We start from the raw sequence: 17,224 nt of genomic DNA, 5'->3' as shown, positions 1-17,224 counted from the left end.
TTGACTAGAACATCACACTGTTTCCATACTGCACCTGGTTCCTTCTCTTCTCCCCATGATGTAAACATTCTTTATCAGATCAGGCCATCTTCTTTCATTGCTCCATGGTCCAGTTCTGATGCTCACATGCCATTTGTAGTAACTTTTAGTTGTGAACAAGGATAAGCTAGACATTCTCACTAGTCTGTTGCGACACAACAAACTGTAATGTCCTGTATGTCCTGACGCCTTTCTATAATCGCTAGTAGGAACATTGTCAGCAATTCGTTCTAAGTAGCTTTTCTGTACAATCAGATCAAATGAGCTAGCCCAGTGATGGCGAACCTATGGCACGGGTGCCAGAGGCGGCACTCAGTGCCCTCTCTTTAGGCACCCGCACCCTGGAAGAAGTCCAGGGTGTAACACTATGCCTTAGACTTTTTCTGTCAATTATCAGTGCAGGGCATGCTATGAATCACACAGACAGCTCACTGAATGTAGGCAGGCTATTGTAGATAAATGATAAAGTACATGGAAGATATAGTATATTAGTATTCAGGGTAAATGGCCATGTTGGCACTTTGCGATAAATAAGTGAGTTTTGGGTTGCAGTTTGGGCACTCGGTCTCTAAAAGGTTCCCCATCACTGAGCTAGCCTGTAGCCCCACACATATGAAAAAGCCTCGAGCACCCATAAACCTGTTGCTTCTTCACTTCCATAGAAAACTATTGTATGCCAGGAACACCCTAGAAGACTTGTCATTTATGAGATGGCCTTACCCAGTCAGCTAGATGACAAATTTCTCCCTTTAACAAAGTTGCTTAGATCTGTATGCTTGACTATTTTTCCTGTTTCAAATTCATCAAGTTCAAGAACTGATTGTTTACCTGCAGCCTCCCACCCCCATAAAGGCATCATTGTAAGAATATATATATATATATATATATATATATATATATACAGTATATACAGTGCTGCCCATAATTATTCATACCCCTGGAAAATTTTGACTCAAAGTTACTTTTATTCAACGAGCAAGTAATTTTTTGACGGGAAATGACATAGGTGTCTCCCAAAAGATAATAAGACGATGCACAAGAGGCATTATTGTGAAAAAAAAAAAGCATTTCCCAGCTTTTATTTACATTTGAGCAAAAAGTGTCCAGTCCAAAATTATTCCTACCCTTATCAATAATCAATAGAAAAGGCTTTATTGGCTATTACAGCGATCAGACACTTCCTATAATTGCAGACCAGCTTTTTGCAGGTCTCCACAGGTATTTTTGCCCATTCATCTTTAGCAGTGAGCTCCAAATCTTTCAGGTTGGAGGGTCTTCTTGCCATCACCCTGATCTTTAGCGGCTTCCACAGATTCTCAATTGGATTCCAGTCTGGACTCTGGCTGGGCCTCTCCGAAACGTTAATGTTGTTGTCTGCTAACCATTTCTTCACCACTTTTGCTGTGTGTTTTGGGTCATTGTCATGCTGAAATGTCCACTGGTGCCCAAGGCCACGTTTCTCTGCAGACTGCCTGATGTTGTCGTTGAGACTCCTCATGTATTGCTCTTTTTTAATGGTGCCATTTACTGTGATTAGGTTCCCTGGTCCATTGGCTGAAAAACACCCCAAAGCATTAGGTTCCCACCACCATGTTTGACAGTGGGGATGGTGTTCTTTGGGTTGAAGGCTTCTCCTTTTTTACGTCAAATGAAGTAAACATCATTGTGACCAAACAATAAATTTTTTGTTTCATCTGACCATAACACAGAAGACTAGAAGTCTTCTTCTTTGTCCAGATGAGCTTTTGCAAAGGCCAAGCGAGCTTTTGTGTGCCTTATCTGGAGAAGTGGAACCCAGCAGTGTGCAGTGTCCGCTGGATTGTCTGCCTTGAGACATTGCCACCAGCAGAGCCCAGATTCACCAGGATGGCCTTGGACGTGATCCTTGGATTCCTTTTCACCTCTCTAACTATCCTCCTGGCAGCACAGGTGTCACTTTTGGCTTCCGATCACGTCCTCTGGGATTTTCCACAGTGCGGAACATCTTGTATTTTTTGCTCAAATGTAAATAAAAGCTGAGAAATGTTTTTTCCCCCACAATAATGCCTCTTGTACATTGTCTTATTATCTTTTGAGAGACACCGATGTCATTTCCCGTCAAAAAATTACTTGCTGGTTAAATAAAAGTAACTTTAGGTCAAAATTTGCCAGGGGTATGAATAATTATGGGCAGCACTGTATATATATATATATATATATATATATATATATATATTTGTGTGTGCGCAGGTCACCGTTCTCTTTGAATTTGGCATTTTGAAATACATTTTTGCAAAACAGAAAAACAAAGGAGTTGTAATCATTTCACAGAACGTACAGCAGATACAACACTGTTGAAATGAGTCTTTGGTTGCAATACAATCATCAGGGATTAGATCCTAATGTAATGGATTTTATATCTCAAAGGACTTTCTGCAAAAAAAAAAAAAAAAGAAAGAAAGAAAAAGAAAAAACAATTTCCCTTTTGTTAATTCCTCGATGCTGGGGAAACGTGTATTGTGTATTTGGTGTCTAGGATTCTCTATAATTAAAATAAAATTCGGTTTTGTTAGCTGGGAAGATGAAACTGATAATAAAACAGATACCAGGTGATACTGTCTCCACATACTTGTCACAACTATCTGTCATATGTAGGTCTGGACTGTCCAATGGTCAGATGGTCCAGTCTTGACTTGTCCATCAATCGTCTTGAAGTAACATTACAATTTGGAATAGCCAAATAACCCATTGAGTTGGGAACCATCTATACACCTTCTGCTTCCGGTACAAAACCCAAGCTTGCATAGTCCGTATCCTCAGGGCAGAAGTCTGTTCCCCCTCTTACTGACCACAGTAATATCACCAGGCAGTGGTCATGGTAACATAGTAACATAGTATATAAGAAAGAAAAAATACATCTGTCCATCCAGTTCGGCCTGTTATCCTGCAATTTGATCCAGAGGAAGGCAAAAAAAAAACCTGTGAGGTTGAAGCCAATTTTCCCCACTTAAAGGGTTTCTATCACCAGAAATACTGTTATGTAGCTGACTGATATAGCGATGCGCTGATGTCAGCACTACATAACAGTATGTTTCTAACGTTAGTCCCTGCAGCCGTTTTTGTTAAAAAACAGCACTTTTATTATATGCTAATGAGCCTCTAGGTGCTATGTGGGCGTAAAATCAGCACCTAGAGGCTCCGTCCACTCACCCTGTATTCCGCCCAGGTCCAGTGTTGTGCCCGCCCCGCTCCTCTTGATTGATGCCACTGTTCCCTGCATCGTTGGCAAAATCCCGCACCTGCGCCGTTCACTTCTGTCTTCGGCGCAGGCGCAGTGAGTGAAGGATGCGATCCTGGTGCCGGCTTCCTCACTGCGCCTGCGCGGACTACGTCACAGTGAGGAAGCCGGCATCAGGAGAGCGCCCTTCACCCACTGCGCCTGCGCCGAAGACAGAAGTGTTCTCACCATCACACCTCCTCAGGCAGAGAGCTCCATAGTCTCACTGCTCTTACCATAAAGAGTCCTCTTCTATGTTTGTGTACAAACCTTCTCTCCTCCAGACGCAGAGGATGTCCCCTCGTCACAGTCACAGTCCTGGGGATAAATAGATGATAGGAGAGATCTCTGTACTGACCCCTGATATATTTATACATAGTAATTAGATCTCCCCTCAGTCGTCCTTTTTCTATAGTGAATAACCCTAATGTTGATAATCTTTCAGGGTACTGTAGTTGCCCCATTCCAGTTATTACTTTAGTTGCCCTCCTCTGGACCCTCTCCAGCTCTGCTATCTATCTCTCCTATAAAGGCTCATGCAAATGACCGGATTTTGCATCCGTGATTTTTGCAGATTGCACATAGATCCAATTAATGCTATGGGTCCGCAAAAAAAGGATCAATACATGGATGTCATCCGTGTGCTGTCTGCATCTGTTGGTATGTTCTGCAAATCATAGCATATTTCCTATTCTTATCCGTATTGTGAGACACAGAAGGTGTCTGTATTTTGTCATGTGCATGAGGCCATGAAGATAGAAAAAAGAAAGCCCGTAATACACTTGCATATATGTCACATGGATCAGCCTCGTGGCTGGTTTCCAGCCTGGGCTATCACTTCCTTGTGGATGGGGCCAGAACTATTCCTCGCTCTTACATATGTACAAACTCCTGAATCCACCTCATCTGAGCATGCACTAGGGCAGGCATGGTCAACCTGTGGCTCTCCAGCTGTTGTAAAACTACAACTCCCACAATGCCCTGCTGTAGGCTAATAGCTGTAGGCAGTCTCGGCATGCTGGGAGTTGTAGTTTTGCAACAGCTGGGGAGCCTCAGGTTGGCCATCCCTGCACTAGGGGAAGGGAATCATTCTGGCCCCTTGTACCGTGGATGTCATATCCTGTACACAGTTCAAGCCCAAAACCACTCAAAGCATTTGACGTTTGCAGGATTTTCAGCGAAGGAGCGCCACATGACCAGACTCCTGAGAGGCTGATCCACACAACTTCAGAACAGTGAGTATATTCTAAATTATTTCTACAAGGGTATTCTGTGTCATTAAAGCTCTGAACCTGGACATAACCCAGATTTTACCCAGGCAGCCCCTCTGACATGAGCATTGGAGCATTTCATGGCTTTTTCTGGAGATCCGGTGATGTACCGGGCTCTCCATGTGTAAAGCTAGGTGGAGGCTTCTGCCTAGCAGTGAGCCCGGTGACGTCATCAGCACTAATGGGCACTGCCCTAGTCTGTAAAATGGCTAGGACAGCGCTAAAGCCCACCCATCAGAGCCGGTGACGTCACCGGGAACACTGCTAGGTGGAAGTCTCTGCCTAAGGTCTCATGAACACGACAGTATTTTTTTGCGGTCCGCAAAAAGGGGTTCCGTTGTTCCGTGATCTGTGTCCGCTTTTGTTTCCGTGTGTCTTCCTTTATTTTTAGAGGATCTCCAAACATGAAGGAAAGTAAAAAAAAAACTAAGTTTAGTTTGCCATGCAAATGATTAGAAAAAAACGGACGCGGATGACAATCTTGTGTGCATCTGTGTTTTTTCACGCACCCATTGACTTGAATGGGTCCGCAAACCGTTGTCCGTGAAAAAATAGGACAGGTCCTATTTTTTTCACGGACTGGAAACACGGATCGCGGACGCGGATGACAAACGGTGCATTAGCCGAGCTTTCCACGGACCCATTGAAAGTCAATGGGTCCACAGAAAATCACGTAAAACGGAACAACGGACACGGGACACAACAACGGTCGTGTGCATGAGGCCTAACACTGTAAAAGATAGAAATAGCCCTTGTCCTACGTGATATAACGCAGGGCAAGGGAGAGCATCGGAACATGAAACCCAGACAACCCCTTTAAGATGGGCTTATGAGTCATTTTAGCTCATGTTATATTGATTTTAAATACTAAAGAATATGCAAACTTTTGGAAACATGCTCGTTTTTATCGGTACATCTAAAATATAAACTAACCAATTTTGTGATTAGTTAGATTTTTTGTTTACAGCTTCCATACAGACTTGTATCTCATTGGTTTTACCTTCAGTCTAGAAACCCTGCATTTAATCTGATCCGAAAGCCATATATTACCGTACTCCACACCTTCTACGCATGGAGAGAACAGAGTAAGACGTGTCTGCAGTATTGGACTACAAGGGGTTTGGTGTATAGCGTAACCCTGAAGACACATACCTATGTGCAGGAGCTGTGTACTCGAAACTGTAAGGATTATTTATTTATTTTTTTCAAAGAAAGTTTACTTGCAAAATTTTAGTTGCGTTACACAGTAAAGACATGGTGACTTCAGATATTATTTGTCTTGCAGTAAAAATTGCGGGAGAAAAGGGATGCACAATATTAAGCTGAATTCACACATGCAGTTTTTGCACAGTAGAAAAAGAATAAAGGAAAAACTGATACTTTTCATCTCTTTTGTATCCATTCAAAAACCTATAACAAAAACTGCAGGTGGGAATCCAACTGCATATTCTGTTCAGTCACCATGGAGCATCCATGTACCATAGTAGCTGTGTGCAGAAGGGTACAAGAAGTGACACCATCCACTTTAGAAATAAATATAATGAGGGTCCCAGTAAACCGACTCCCCCAGGTCTGTAAATGCGGGCTATAAGAAGTTGTCAGATGACGCAGGCTCGTCTCCGTTTCCAGCAGCGCTGCCGATGCAGCTTGATTGGGTTTTTACAAACAGGTTTTATTTTTTTTTTGCTCTTCTAAAAGAGAGACTGTGAAATAACCAGCTTGAAACCTGACACAAATTATGCCTCTAATTTAGTGCAATCTTAGCTACATAAGTACCACTCACATAGGAACTCGAGAGGAACCTGCTCAGGAACAGCTCCCGGGCCGCACCGCTGCAGGATTATGGCTCTAGATTTGTATATAATACAACAATGCAATGAACTCCCCCATGAGTTATGACGAAACATGTGAAAATTTAAAATTTACTATATTTGTATTGTTTTTATTTATTTATGTATTAATTAGCATATTTTAAGGGTGTTTCCCCACTGTATATTTTATTTATTTATTTTATGCACTTATATAGCGCTACTATATTCTGCAGCGCTTTACAGACATCAGAATCCAACTGTGCCCAATGGGGCTCACAATCTAAGGTCCCTAATCAGTCTGTCTTTGGAGTGTGGGATCTATGTATACAAATATTTTATACTGCTGTTTATTACTTAGAAATACTCACTGTTGTTATTGGTCCAAATAGAGAGGGAAAGAAAATGTCCACCATTTTTTTAATCATTTACTCTTGTTTTTTTTTTTTTTCTTTATTGGACCCCGTACACATTAGTGTACAGTATTGTTCTCGGTGAGCACAGCCAATAGTTTAATGTGAATGGGGAGCTCCCAGCTCTTCTCTGATAGATGATGTTGGGGGAGAGAAGAATCGGGCAAAATGAATGTATTCTCGCTGATCTTTTTTTTTTCTCCTAGGAGATAAGCCACCCCAAAAGTCTGGCATCAGCTTTTCCCTCTCCCTCCATTAGGCCTTCTGTAATTGCGGTCTGCAATGCATGAGCGCCGACCGTGGGCCAGCCGCATGCGGATTGCAACCCCATTCACTTGAATGGGTTCCACGATCCGTCCGTTCCGCTAAAAGATAGGACAAGTTCTATCTCTTTGCGGAACGGAAGCACGGAACGGAACACCGCAGAAGCACTCCGTAGTGCTTCCATTCCATGGTTCCATTCCGCACTGCAGCTCCGAATTTGCAGACCTATTGAAGTAAATGGGTCCACATCTGTGATGCAGAATGCACGCGGCCGGTGTCCCGTGTATTGTGGACCCGCCGCAATAAGGCCACAGGGGACACATGGTCGTGTGCAAGAGGCCTTAACCCCTTAAGGACACAGCCCTATTTCACCTTAAGGACCAGGCCATTTTTTGCAAATCTGACCACTGTCACTTTAAGTGCTGATAACTTTAAAACGCTTTGACTTACCCAGGCCGTTCTGAGATTGTTTTTTCGTCGCATATTGTACTTCATGACACTGCTAAAATTGGGTCAAAAAAGTTAATTTTTTTGCATAAAAAAATACCATATTTACCAAAAATTTGGAAAAATTTGCAAATTTCAAAGTTTCAGTTTCTCTACTTCTGTAATACATAGTAATACCCCCAAAAAGTGTGATGACTTTACATTCCCCATATGTCTACTTCATGTTTGTAGCATTTTGGGAATGATATTTTATTTTTTGGGGATGTTACAAGGCTTAGAAGTTTAGAAGCAAATTTTGAAATTTTCAGAAATCTTCAAAATCCCACTTTTTATGGACCAGTTCAGGTTTGAAGTCACTTTGTGAGGCTTACATAATAGAAACCACCCAAAAATGACCCCATTCTAGAAACTACACCCCTCAAGGTATTCAAAACTGTTTTTACAAACTTTGTTAACCCTTTAGGTCTTCCACAACACTTCATGGCAAATGGACATACATTTTTAGAATTTAGATTTTTTGGAAAATTTTCCAATATAATAAATTTTTTCCAGGAAAAAAACAAGGGTTAACTGCCAAACAAAACTCAAAATGGGTTGCCCTGATTCTGTAGTTTGCAGAAACACCCCATATGTGGTCGTAAACTACTGTTTGGCCAAACGGGAGCACGTAGAAAGAGGGGAACGCCATATGGGTTTTGGAAGGCAGATTTTGCAGGACTGGTTTTGTTTATACCATGTCCCATTTGAAGCCCCCTGTTGCACCCCTAGAATAGAAATTTCAAAAAAGTGACTCCATCTAAGAAAGTACACCCCTCAAGGTATTCAAAACTGGGTTTACAAACTTTGTTAACCCTTTAGGTGTTCCACAAGAGTTATTGGCAGATGGAGAAACAATTTAGAAATTTCTATTTTTTGGAAAATTTTCCAATATAATCAATTTTTTCCAGGAGTAAAACAAGGGTTAACTGCCAAACAAAACTCAAAATGGGTTGCCCTGATTCTGTAGTTTGCAAAAACACCCCATATCTGGTCGTAAAATACTGTTTGGCCGAACGGGAGGACATAGAAGGAGGGGAACACCATATGGGTTTTGGAAGGCAGATTTGGCACGACTGGTTTTGTTTATACCATGTCCCATTTGAAGCCCCCTGTTGTACCCCTAGAATAAAAATTTCAAAAAAGTGACTCCATCTAAGAAAGTACACCCCTCAAGGTATTCAAAACTGGGTTTACAAACTTTGTTAACCCTTTAGGTGTTCCACAAGAGTTAATGGCAGATGGAGAAACAATTTAGAAATTTCTATTTTTTGGAAAATTTTCCATTTTAACCCATTTTTTCCAGCAATAAAAAAAGGGATAACAGCCAAACAAAACTCAATATGGGTTGCCCTGATTCTGTAGTTTGCAAAAACACCCCATATGTGGTCGTAAACTACTGTTTGGCCAAACGGGAGCACGTAGAAAGAGGGGAACGCCATATGGGTTTTGGAAGGCAGATTTTGCAGGACTGGTTTTGTTTATACCATGTCCCATTTGAAGCCCCCTGTTGCACCCCATGAATAGAAATTTCAAAAAAGTGACTCCATCTAAGAAAGTACACCCCTCAAGGTATTCAAAACTGGGTTTACAAACTTTGTTAACCCTTTAGGTGTTCCACAAGAGTTATTGGCAGATGGAGAAACAATTTAGAAATTTCTATTTTTTGGAAAATTTTCCAATATAATAAATTTTTTCCAGGAGTAAAACAAGGGTTAACTGCCAAACAAAACTCAAAATGGGTTGCCCTGATTCTGTAGTTTGCAAAAACACCCCATATGTGGTCGTAAACTACTGTTTGGCCGAACGGGAGGACATAGAAGGAGGGGAACACCATATGGGTTTTGGAAGGCAGATTTGGCACGACTGGTTTTGTTTATACCATGTCCCATTTGAAGCCCCCTGTTGCACCCCTAGAATAAAAATTTCAAAAAAGTGACTCCATCTAAGAAAGTACACCCCTCAAGGTATTCAAAACTGGGTTTACAAACTTTGTTAACCCTTTAGGTGTTCCACAAGAGTTAATGGCAGATGGAGAAACAATTTAGAAATTTCTATTTTTTGGAAAATTTTCCATTTTAACCCTTACTTTATTACTGAAAAAAATGGGTTAACAGCCAAACAAAACTCAAAATGGGTTGCCCTGATTCTGTAGTTTGCAGAAACACCCCAAATGTGGTCGTAAACTACTATTTGGCTAAACGGCAGGACATAGAAGAAGGGGAACGCCATACGGTTTTTGGAAGGCAGATTTTGCTGGACTGGTTTATTTACACCATGTACCCTTTTCAAGCCCCCTGATGCACCCCTAGAGTAGAAACTCCATAAAAGTGACCCCATCTAGGAAACTATGGGATAAGGTGGTTGTTGTTTTGGTACTATTTTAGGGGTAAATATGATTTTTGGTTGCTCTATATTACACTTTTTTGAGTCAAGGTAACAAAAAAATAAAATTCTAAAGTTTTTCTACATTTGCTATTTAGTTTTGTGGAACACCTAAAGGGTTAACAAAGTTTATAAAGTAACTTTTGAATACCTTGAGGGGTGTAGTTTCTTAGATGGGGTCACTTTTTTGGAGTTTCTAGTCTAGGCTACATCAGGGGGGGCTTCTAATGGGACATGGTGTCAAAAAAAAAAACTGTCCATCAAAATCTGCCTTCCAGAAACCATATGGAGTTCCCTTCGTTCTATGCCCTGCCGCGCGGCTATATAGCCATTTACGACCACATATGGGGTGTTTCTGCAAACTACAGAATCAGGGCCATAAATATTGAGTTTTTTTTGGCTGTTAACCCTTGCTTTATTACTGGAAAAAAAGGATTCAAATGGAAATTTTGCCCAAAAATGGGTGTTTTGGCACCGTTTTTATTTTATATTTTTAACACCGTTCATCCGAGGGGTTTGGTCAAATGTTATTTTTATAGCGACGACTTTTACGCACGCGACGATGCCCAATATGTATGGCTCTCAGACTTTGGAGACACTAAGCAGGCATCCTAAAACTGCGGCCCTCCAGATGTTGTAAAACTACAATTCCCACCATGCCCTGATGATGGCTGTAGGTTGTCTGGGCATGCTGGGAGTTATAGTTTTACAACATCTGGAGGGCCGCAGTTTGAGGAAGCCTGCACTAAAACTAATATTTTTTTGGGGAAAAAAAATTGTTTCTGTGTCTCCAAAGTCTGAGAGACATAGTGTTTTATGTTCTCTAGGGGACTGTTGGAGATTATAAAAATTTAGTACTCCATGGAAGTGTGATACTCCCTGAAGCAATCGATAACGCAGAGGCCCGGATGATCGGGGCAAGTGTCACACTGAGTAGTGGTGTCCTTCCGTATCCCCCTCTTGTGACACACTCTGCATCTTTTTTGGGTTCGTCCCTTCTTTCCAGTATGGGGGACCACACCTGGAAAGTGTTGGCCAGGGACGATCCGGGCGCCTCCAGTTCCCGAGGTACTCCGGCCTGCTCTTTCCCGGTCCGAAAAGATCAGGTCTTTGAGGACTGCCTCATAGAATTGGAGGAATGTCCCTGTGCTGCCAGCGCTTCGGGATAGTACAAAAGAGTTGTACATGGCAACCTGCACCATGTAGACCGCAACTTTTTTGTACCATGCCCGGGTTTTGCGCATGGCATTATATGGCTTGAGGACTTGATCAGAGAGATCAACTCCTCCCATATACCGATTGTAGTCGACGATACAATCGGGCTTGAGGACCGTTGCCGTGGTACCTCGCACAGAGACTGGGGTGGTGCTGTTACCGTGGATTGTGGACAGCATAAGGACATCCCTCTTGTCCTTATACCTGACCAGCAACAGGCTTCCACTGGTAAGGGCACGGGTCTCACCCCTGGGGATAGGTACCTGGAGGGGGTGGGCAGGGAGGCCGCGTTGATTTTTCCGCACGGTCCCACAAGCGAACGTGGATCTGGCGGCAAGGGACCTGAACAAGGGAATGCTGGTATAAAAGTTGTCCACGTACAAGTGGTAACCCTTATCCAGCAGTGGGTACATAAGGTCCCACACGAGTTTCCCGGTAACACCCAGAGTGGGGGGACATTCTGGTGGTTGAATCCGGGAATCTCGCCCCTCGTACACACGAAATTTGTAAGTGTACCCTGAGGTACTCTCACAAATTTTGTATAGCTTCACGCCATACCTCGCCCGCTTTGTGGGAATGTATTGGCGGAAACTGAGTCTCCCCTTGAACGCAACGAGAGACTCATCAACCGCGACCTCCCTTCCAGGTACGTAGGCCTGCTGAAATGTGGCCCCAAAGTGATCGATGACCGGCCGTATCTTGTACAGCCGGTCATAGGCAGGATCACTTCGGGGGGGACATGCTGCATTATCGGAATAATGCAGACATTTCCGGATGGCCTCAAACCGGGAGCGTGTCATGACCATACTGTACAGTGGGGTCTGGTATAGGACGTCCCCACTCCAGTATTGCCTGACACTGGGTTTTTGCACTAGACCCATATGCAGCACGAGGCCCCAAAATGTCCTCATCTCGGCTGCACTGACCGGCGTCCAGCCACCGGGTCTAGCCAAAAATGAGCCCGGGTTTTGAGCGACGAACTGTTGGGCGTACAGATTCGTCTGCTCCACCATCAGATTCACCAGTGGGTTACTGAAAAAAAAACTAAAAAAGTCTATTTCAGTAAACCCCACTGTGGGAATCTGGATTCCAGGATTGCCAGCGAAATCCGGAATCTCAGGCTCAAAGTCCACTGGGGGACACCAGCTAAGTTCATCGGCAGGGGGCTCCGGTGAACTTATTTGGTGGGCCGGGAAACCAGTACGAACCCCAGGGCGGCTCGTACTAGGGTGGGCCACAGGATCCCTAGCATGTGTGGCCCCTGGCTCCGCCTGGCGGCGTCTCCGCTGCCTTGGTGGCTCATCGTCATCCGATGATGATGAGGAGGATGCGGATGACAAAAGGAACGTGGGGTCATCCTCATCCTCACTGGGGCTCTCAGAGTCGGAGGCAATCTGGGCATATGCCTCCTCGGCCGAGAACACCCGGCGGGCCATGGGTGTGTGTGTGTGCGTGTGTATGTGCGTGCGTGTAAACCTTTATTCTATGTGCGTGTGTGTGGGGGCACGGGTGTTCACGTACTAAAAAGTCCAGGCAAAAAAAATGGGCAAGTGTTAGAAAAAAAAAAAAAAAAAAAGTTCAAACTTGCTGATCAGCGGTTCAACGCTGATCAGCGGTCGGTGGGGTGGTGGGGCGGGCGATGCGCTAACAGTGGACGGACGCTAAAAAGTGCCGGCCAGTCAGCGCACGCAGAAAAAAAAAAGTGGTGGTGGGGGAAGGGTCTGGTGGGGGGGGGGGGTTGGTGGGTGGGGGGGGGGGGGGCTGGTGGTGGGGGGGATGCGGGGGGGGGCAAGTGGCAGGGGGGGTCTGGGGTCTGGTAGCTGAAACAAAAAAGTTTGGAATAAATGTGCTTTTTTTTTTTTTTTTTTTTTTTTTTTTTTTTCTAACTTTTCCCTTCTATCCCTGCCTAAAGGTGCCTCTCCCTCACTGACCCTAACCTACCTGGGTGGCGATGGGTGCAGGAGGGTGATGGATGCCGATTAGGGGGACACAGGAGCTGGTGCTGGACGATGCTGCACGGTCAGGGTGCTGGACAGGAAGAGGAGGGGAGAGAGGAGCGCAGGAAGTTTGAATCTCGCGCCTCTCTCCCCTGCACCAATCAGCACCCTGGACAGCGGCGTTCAGCACCAGGGCCAGCTCCGCCTCTGCAAATCCTCGGACTGCGATTGGTGGTGTAAAATTACGCCACCGATCGCAGTCTTTTTCCGGTTCATCGGGTCACAGGACACCCGAATGGACCGGAAACGCAGAAAACCGCAGGTCTGAATTGACCTGCGGTTTTCTGCGATCGTCGATGCGGGGGGGTCAAATGACCCCCCCCTGCATTGTTACAGGATGCCGGCTGAATGATTTCAGCCGGCATCCCGTTCCGATTAACCCCCGCGGCGCCGGCATCGCTATTTAAAGCCATGACGTACCGGTACGTCATGTGTCCTTAAGGACTCGGGAAACATGCCGTACCGGTACGTCATGTGTCCTTAAGGGGTTAAATACACATCCATTTTCAGCCAAGCCAATGTTTAAGCGGTAGCTGGGAGGGAGTCAGGAGAAATAGCTTTTAATTCAGCCAGCACTTTGGTCATCCTGCAAACTTTGCAAAGCCGACTACTGCCCCAGGTGCCCACTCCTTGTACCTGGAGTGCTCCTTTGCATAGAGTCTGTTGCATTTCAGTCTGCCTCTTATTTCCCTGCATTTCAGTCTGCCTTTTATTTCCCTGCATTTTAGCGTGCCTCTTATTTCCCGGCATTTCAGTCTGCCTCTTATTTCCCGGCATTTCAGTCTGCCTCTTATTTCCCTGCATTTCAGTCTGCCTCTTATGTCCCTGCATTTCAGTCTGCCTCTTATTTCCCTGCATTTCAGTCTGCCTCTTATTTCCCGGCATTTCAGTCTGCCTCTTATTTCCCAGCATTTCAGTCTGCCTCTTATTTCCCGGCATTTCAGTCTGCCTCTTATGTCCCTGCATTTCAGTCTGCCTCTTATTTCCCTGCATTTCAGTCTGCCTCTTATTTCCCGGCATTTCAGTCTGCCTCTTATTTCCCTGCATTTCAGTCTGCCTCTTATTTCCCGGCATTTCAGTCTGCCTCTTATTTCCCGGCATTTCAGTCTGCCTCTTATTTCCCTGCATTTCAGTCTGCCTCTTATTTCCCTGCATTTCAGTCTGCCTCTTATGTCCCTGCATTTTAGTCTGCCTCTTATTTCCCTGCATTTCAGTCTGCCTCTTATTTCCCTGCATTTCAGTCTGCCTCTTATTTCCCTGCATTTCAGTCTGCCTCTTATGTCCCTGCATTTTAGTCTGCCTCTTATTTCCCGGCATTTCAGTCTGCCTCTTATTTCCCTGCATTTCAGTCTGCCTCTTATTTCCCTGCATTTCAGTCTGCCTCTTATTTCCCAGCATTTCAGTCTGCCTCTTATTTCCCAGCATTTCAGTCTGCCTCTTATTTCCCTGCATTTCAGTGTGCATCTTATTTCCCTGCATTTCAGTCTGCCTCTTATTTCCCTGCATTTCAGTGTGCATCTTATTTCCCTGCATTTCAGTGTGCCTCTTATTTCCCTGCATTTCAGTCTGCCTCTTATTTCCCGGCATTTCAGTCTGCCTCTTATTTCCCTGCATTTCAGTCTGCCTCTTATTTCCCGGCATTTCAGTCTGCCTCTTATTTCCCTGCATTTCAGTCTGCCTCTTATTTCCCGGCATTTCAGTCTGCCTCTTATTTCCCAGCATTTCAGTCTGCCTCTTATTTCCCTGCATTTCAGTCTGCCTCTTATTTCCCGGCATTTCAGTCTGCCTCTTATTTCCCTGCATTTCAGTCTGCCTCTTATTTCCCGGCATTTCAGTCTGCCTCTTATTTCCCAGCATTTCAGTCTGCCTCTTATTTCCCTGCATTTCAGTCTGCCTCTTATTTCCTTGCATTTCAGTCTGCCTCTTATTTCCCGGCATTTCAGTCTGCCTCTTATTTTCCTGCATTTCAGTCTGCCTCTTATTTCCCTGCATTTCAGTGTGCATCTTATTTCCCTGCATTTCAGTCTGCCTCTTATTTCCCGGCATTTCAGTCTGCCTCTTATTTCCCTGCATTTCAGTCTGCCTCTTATTTCCCGGCATTTCAGTCTGCCTCTTATTTCCCTGCATTTCAGTCTGCCTCTTATTTCCCGGCATTTCAGTCTGCCTCTTATTTCCCAGCATTTCAGTCTGCCTCTTATTTCTCTGCATTTCAGTGTGCCTCTTATTTCCCTGCATTTCAGTCTGCCTCTTATTTCCCTGCATGTCAGTCTGCCTCTTATTTCCCTGCATTTCAGTTTGCCTCTTATTTCCCTGCATTTCAGTCTGCCTCTTATTTCCGCATGTGCTGTCTAAAAGACAAACTGTTGCCTATAGCAAACAATCACACAGATTTCATGTTTGCCCATAGTAACCAATCAAAACACATTTTTCATTTTACCACATAACTTTTTACAATACTGGAGACTAGTGATGGACGAACATCTGCCGGGACGATTTGCGAACGCAATTAAATGTTCGCGAACCGCAAGTTTACCACTGGTCCCATTCATTTTAATGGCAGGCAAACCTGAATAACTTTCAGCTTATATTTGCAGCCAAGAAATTATTACTAGAAGTGCACAAATAGTCCCACAACATGAACAATGACATACTCTTTTCGTCCAGGCTAACGAGTTGCAGAACAGGGTCACACCGCCGTGCCCTGCACATGTGGTATGCTGGAGGGGCACTGTGAATTGTCCCTGCAGTGGAGGCAGTGGAGGATGAGGAGACAGAGGAGGACATTGTAGCCGGACCAACAGCGTTGCAACGTGGAGGCGGAAGCAGAGTGACCTGGCCAAGTTGCTGGTGTGGCTGTGCAGGAACCACATTCACCCAGTGGGCCGTAAAGGACATGTATTGTTCCTGACCATAGTCACAGCTCCACATGTTGGCGCTGCCATGCACTTTGGCAGACACCGACAGGCTCAAGGACTGGCCCACCTTCTGTTCTACATACGTGTGCAGGGCTGGTACTGCCTTTTTGGCAAAGAAATGACGGCTTAGGACTCTCCACCTCGGCTCGGCACAAGCCATCAGTTCTCTGAAAGGTGCAGAGTCCTCTACTTGGAGAGGGAGGGACTGCAGCACTAGTGTTGAGCGGGAATATTCGAATTACGAATATTTATCGGGAATATCGCAACTTCGAGAATTCACGAATATATTGTATATAGTGCTATATATTTGTTATATTGAAAATTCATAATTTTTTTCCATCTGAAGTCAGAATTCCTCCCTGCTTAAATTGCTTGTGGGCCAATGACTCATTGGCCCACAAGCAAGAAGTCGGGAGGAATAATTTTTTCAGATGGAAAGAAATGCCAAATATTTTAGAAACGAATATATAGCACTATATTCTATATAGTGCTATATATTTGTTTTTTTTAGAATATTCGTCATTTTTTTCATCTGAAGTAATGATTCCTTCCTGCTTAAGTTGCTTGTGGGCCAATGACTGTTCACTTCAAGTGGAAAAAAATGAAGAATATGAAAAATATATATATATATATATAGCTCTATATTCTATAGTGCTATATATTCGTTTTTTGACCCACTTCACATTACGCAATTTTTTCATTGCAGATTTAATCTTGAATATGAATAATATTCATGGGCAAGCTGCCACCCTCTTCTCCCGATGATGATGAAGCCCCTAATTCACCCGACTCCCAAGTGCGATCAGCTACATCATCATCATCGAGTACTGTCTGCACGTCACTGATGTCCTCCTCAACCGTCTCTGGGTCAGGAGCCTCACCGCTCGCAACACCAGCTCCCAAGCCACTCTCCTCATCACTACTTTCCCGCCTACTGGAGGAAGCGGCGGATGTCTCCTCCACATCTTGGCTGGCCAGTAGATGCTGACTGTCCTCTAGTAGCTTTTCCCCGCTGTATAGTGGGGCTGAGCCCAGAGCATATAATACTTCTCTGGCTGAGGGAACAGAAAAGGACAGAGGCAGGTTAAGGACAAGTGAGGGCACAGGGCCTGCCCTTGGGCCATGCCAACTAAAGGTTGTGTCTGACGAACCCACCGACTCTTGGCTGGGGGTGTCTG

The 17,224-nt window shown here is 44.4% G+C and overlaps 1 long non-coding RNA gene across 1 annotated transcript; it reads left to right on the top strand.

Annotated features, from left to right (window-relative positions):
* The first annotated feature begins 4,424 nt into the window (after window positions 1-4,424).
* On the top strand, window positions 4,425-16,853 carry LOC122946710. The gene is made up of 3 exons (XR_006391255.1): window positions 4,425-4,530; window positions 5,573-5,747; window positions 16,753-16,853. It is a non-coding gene; the product is annotated as an uncharacterized LOC122946710 (long non-coding RNA).
* Window positions 16,854-17,224: the final 371 nt, after the last annotated feature.

This window comes from Bufo gargarizans, chromosome 9 (genome assembly GCF_014858855.1).
Source record: "Bufo gargarizans isolate SCDJY-AF-19 chromosome 9, ASM1485885v1, whole genome shotgun sequence".
Lineage (NCBI taxonomy): Eukaryota > Metazoa > Chordata > Amphibia > Anura > Bufonidae > Bufo > Bufo gargarizans.
The sequence above is the reverse complement of the archived record's forward strand: the minus strand, read 5'-3'. Positions and strand labels throughout refer to the sequence as shown.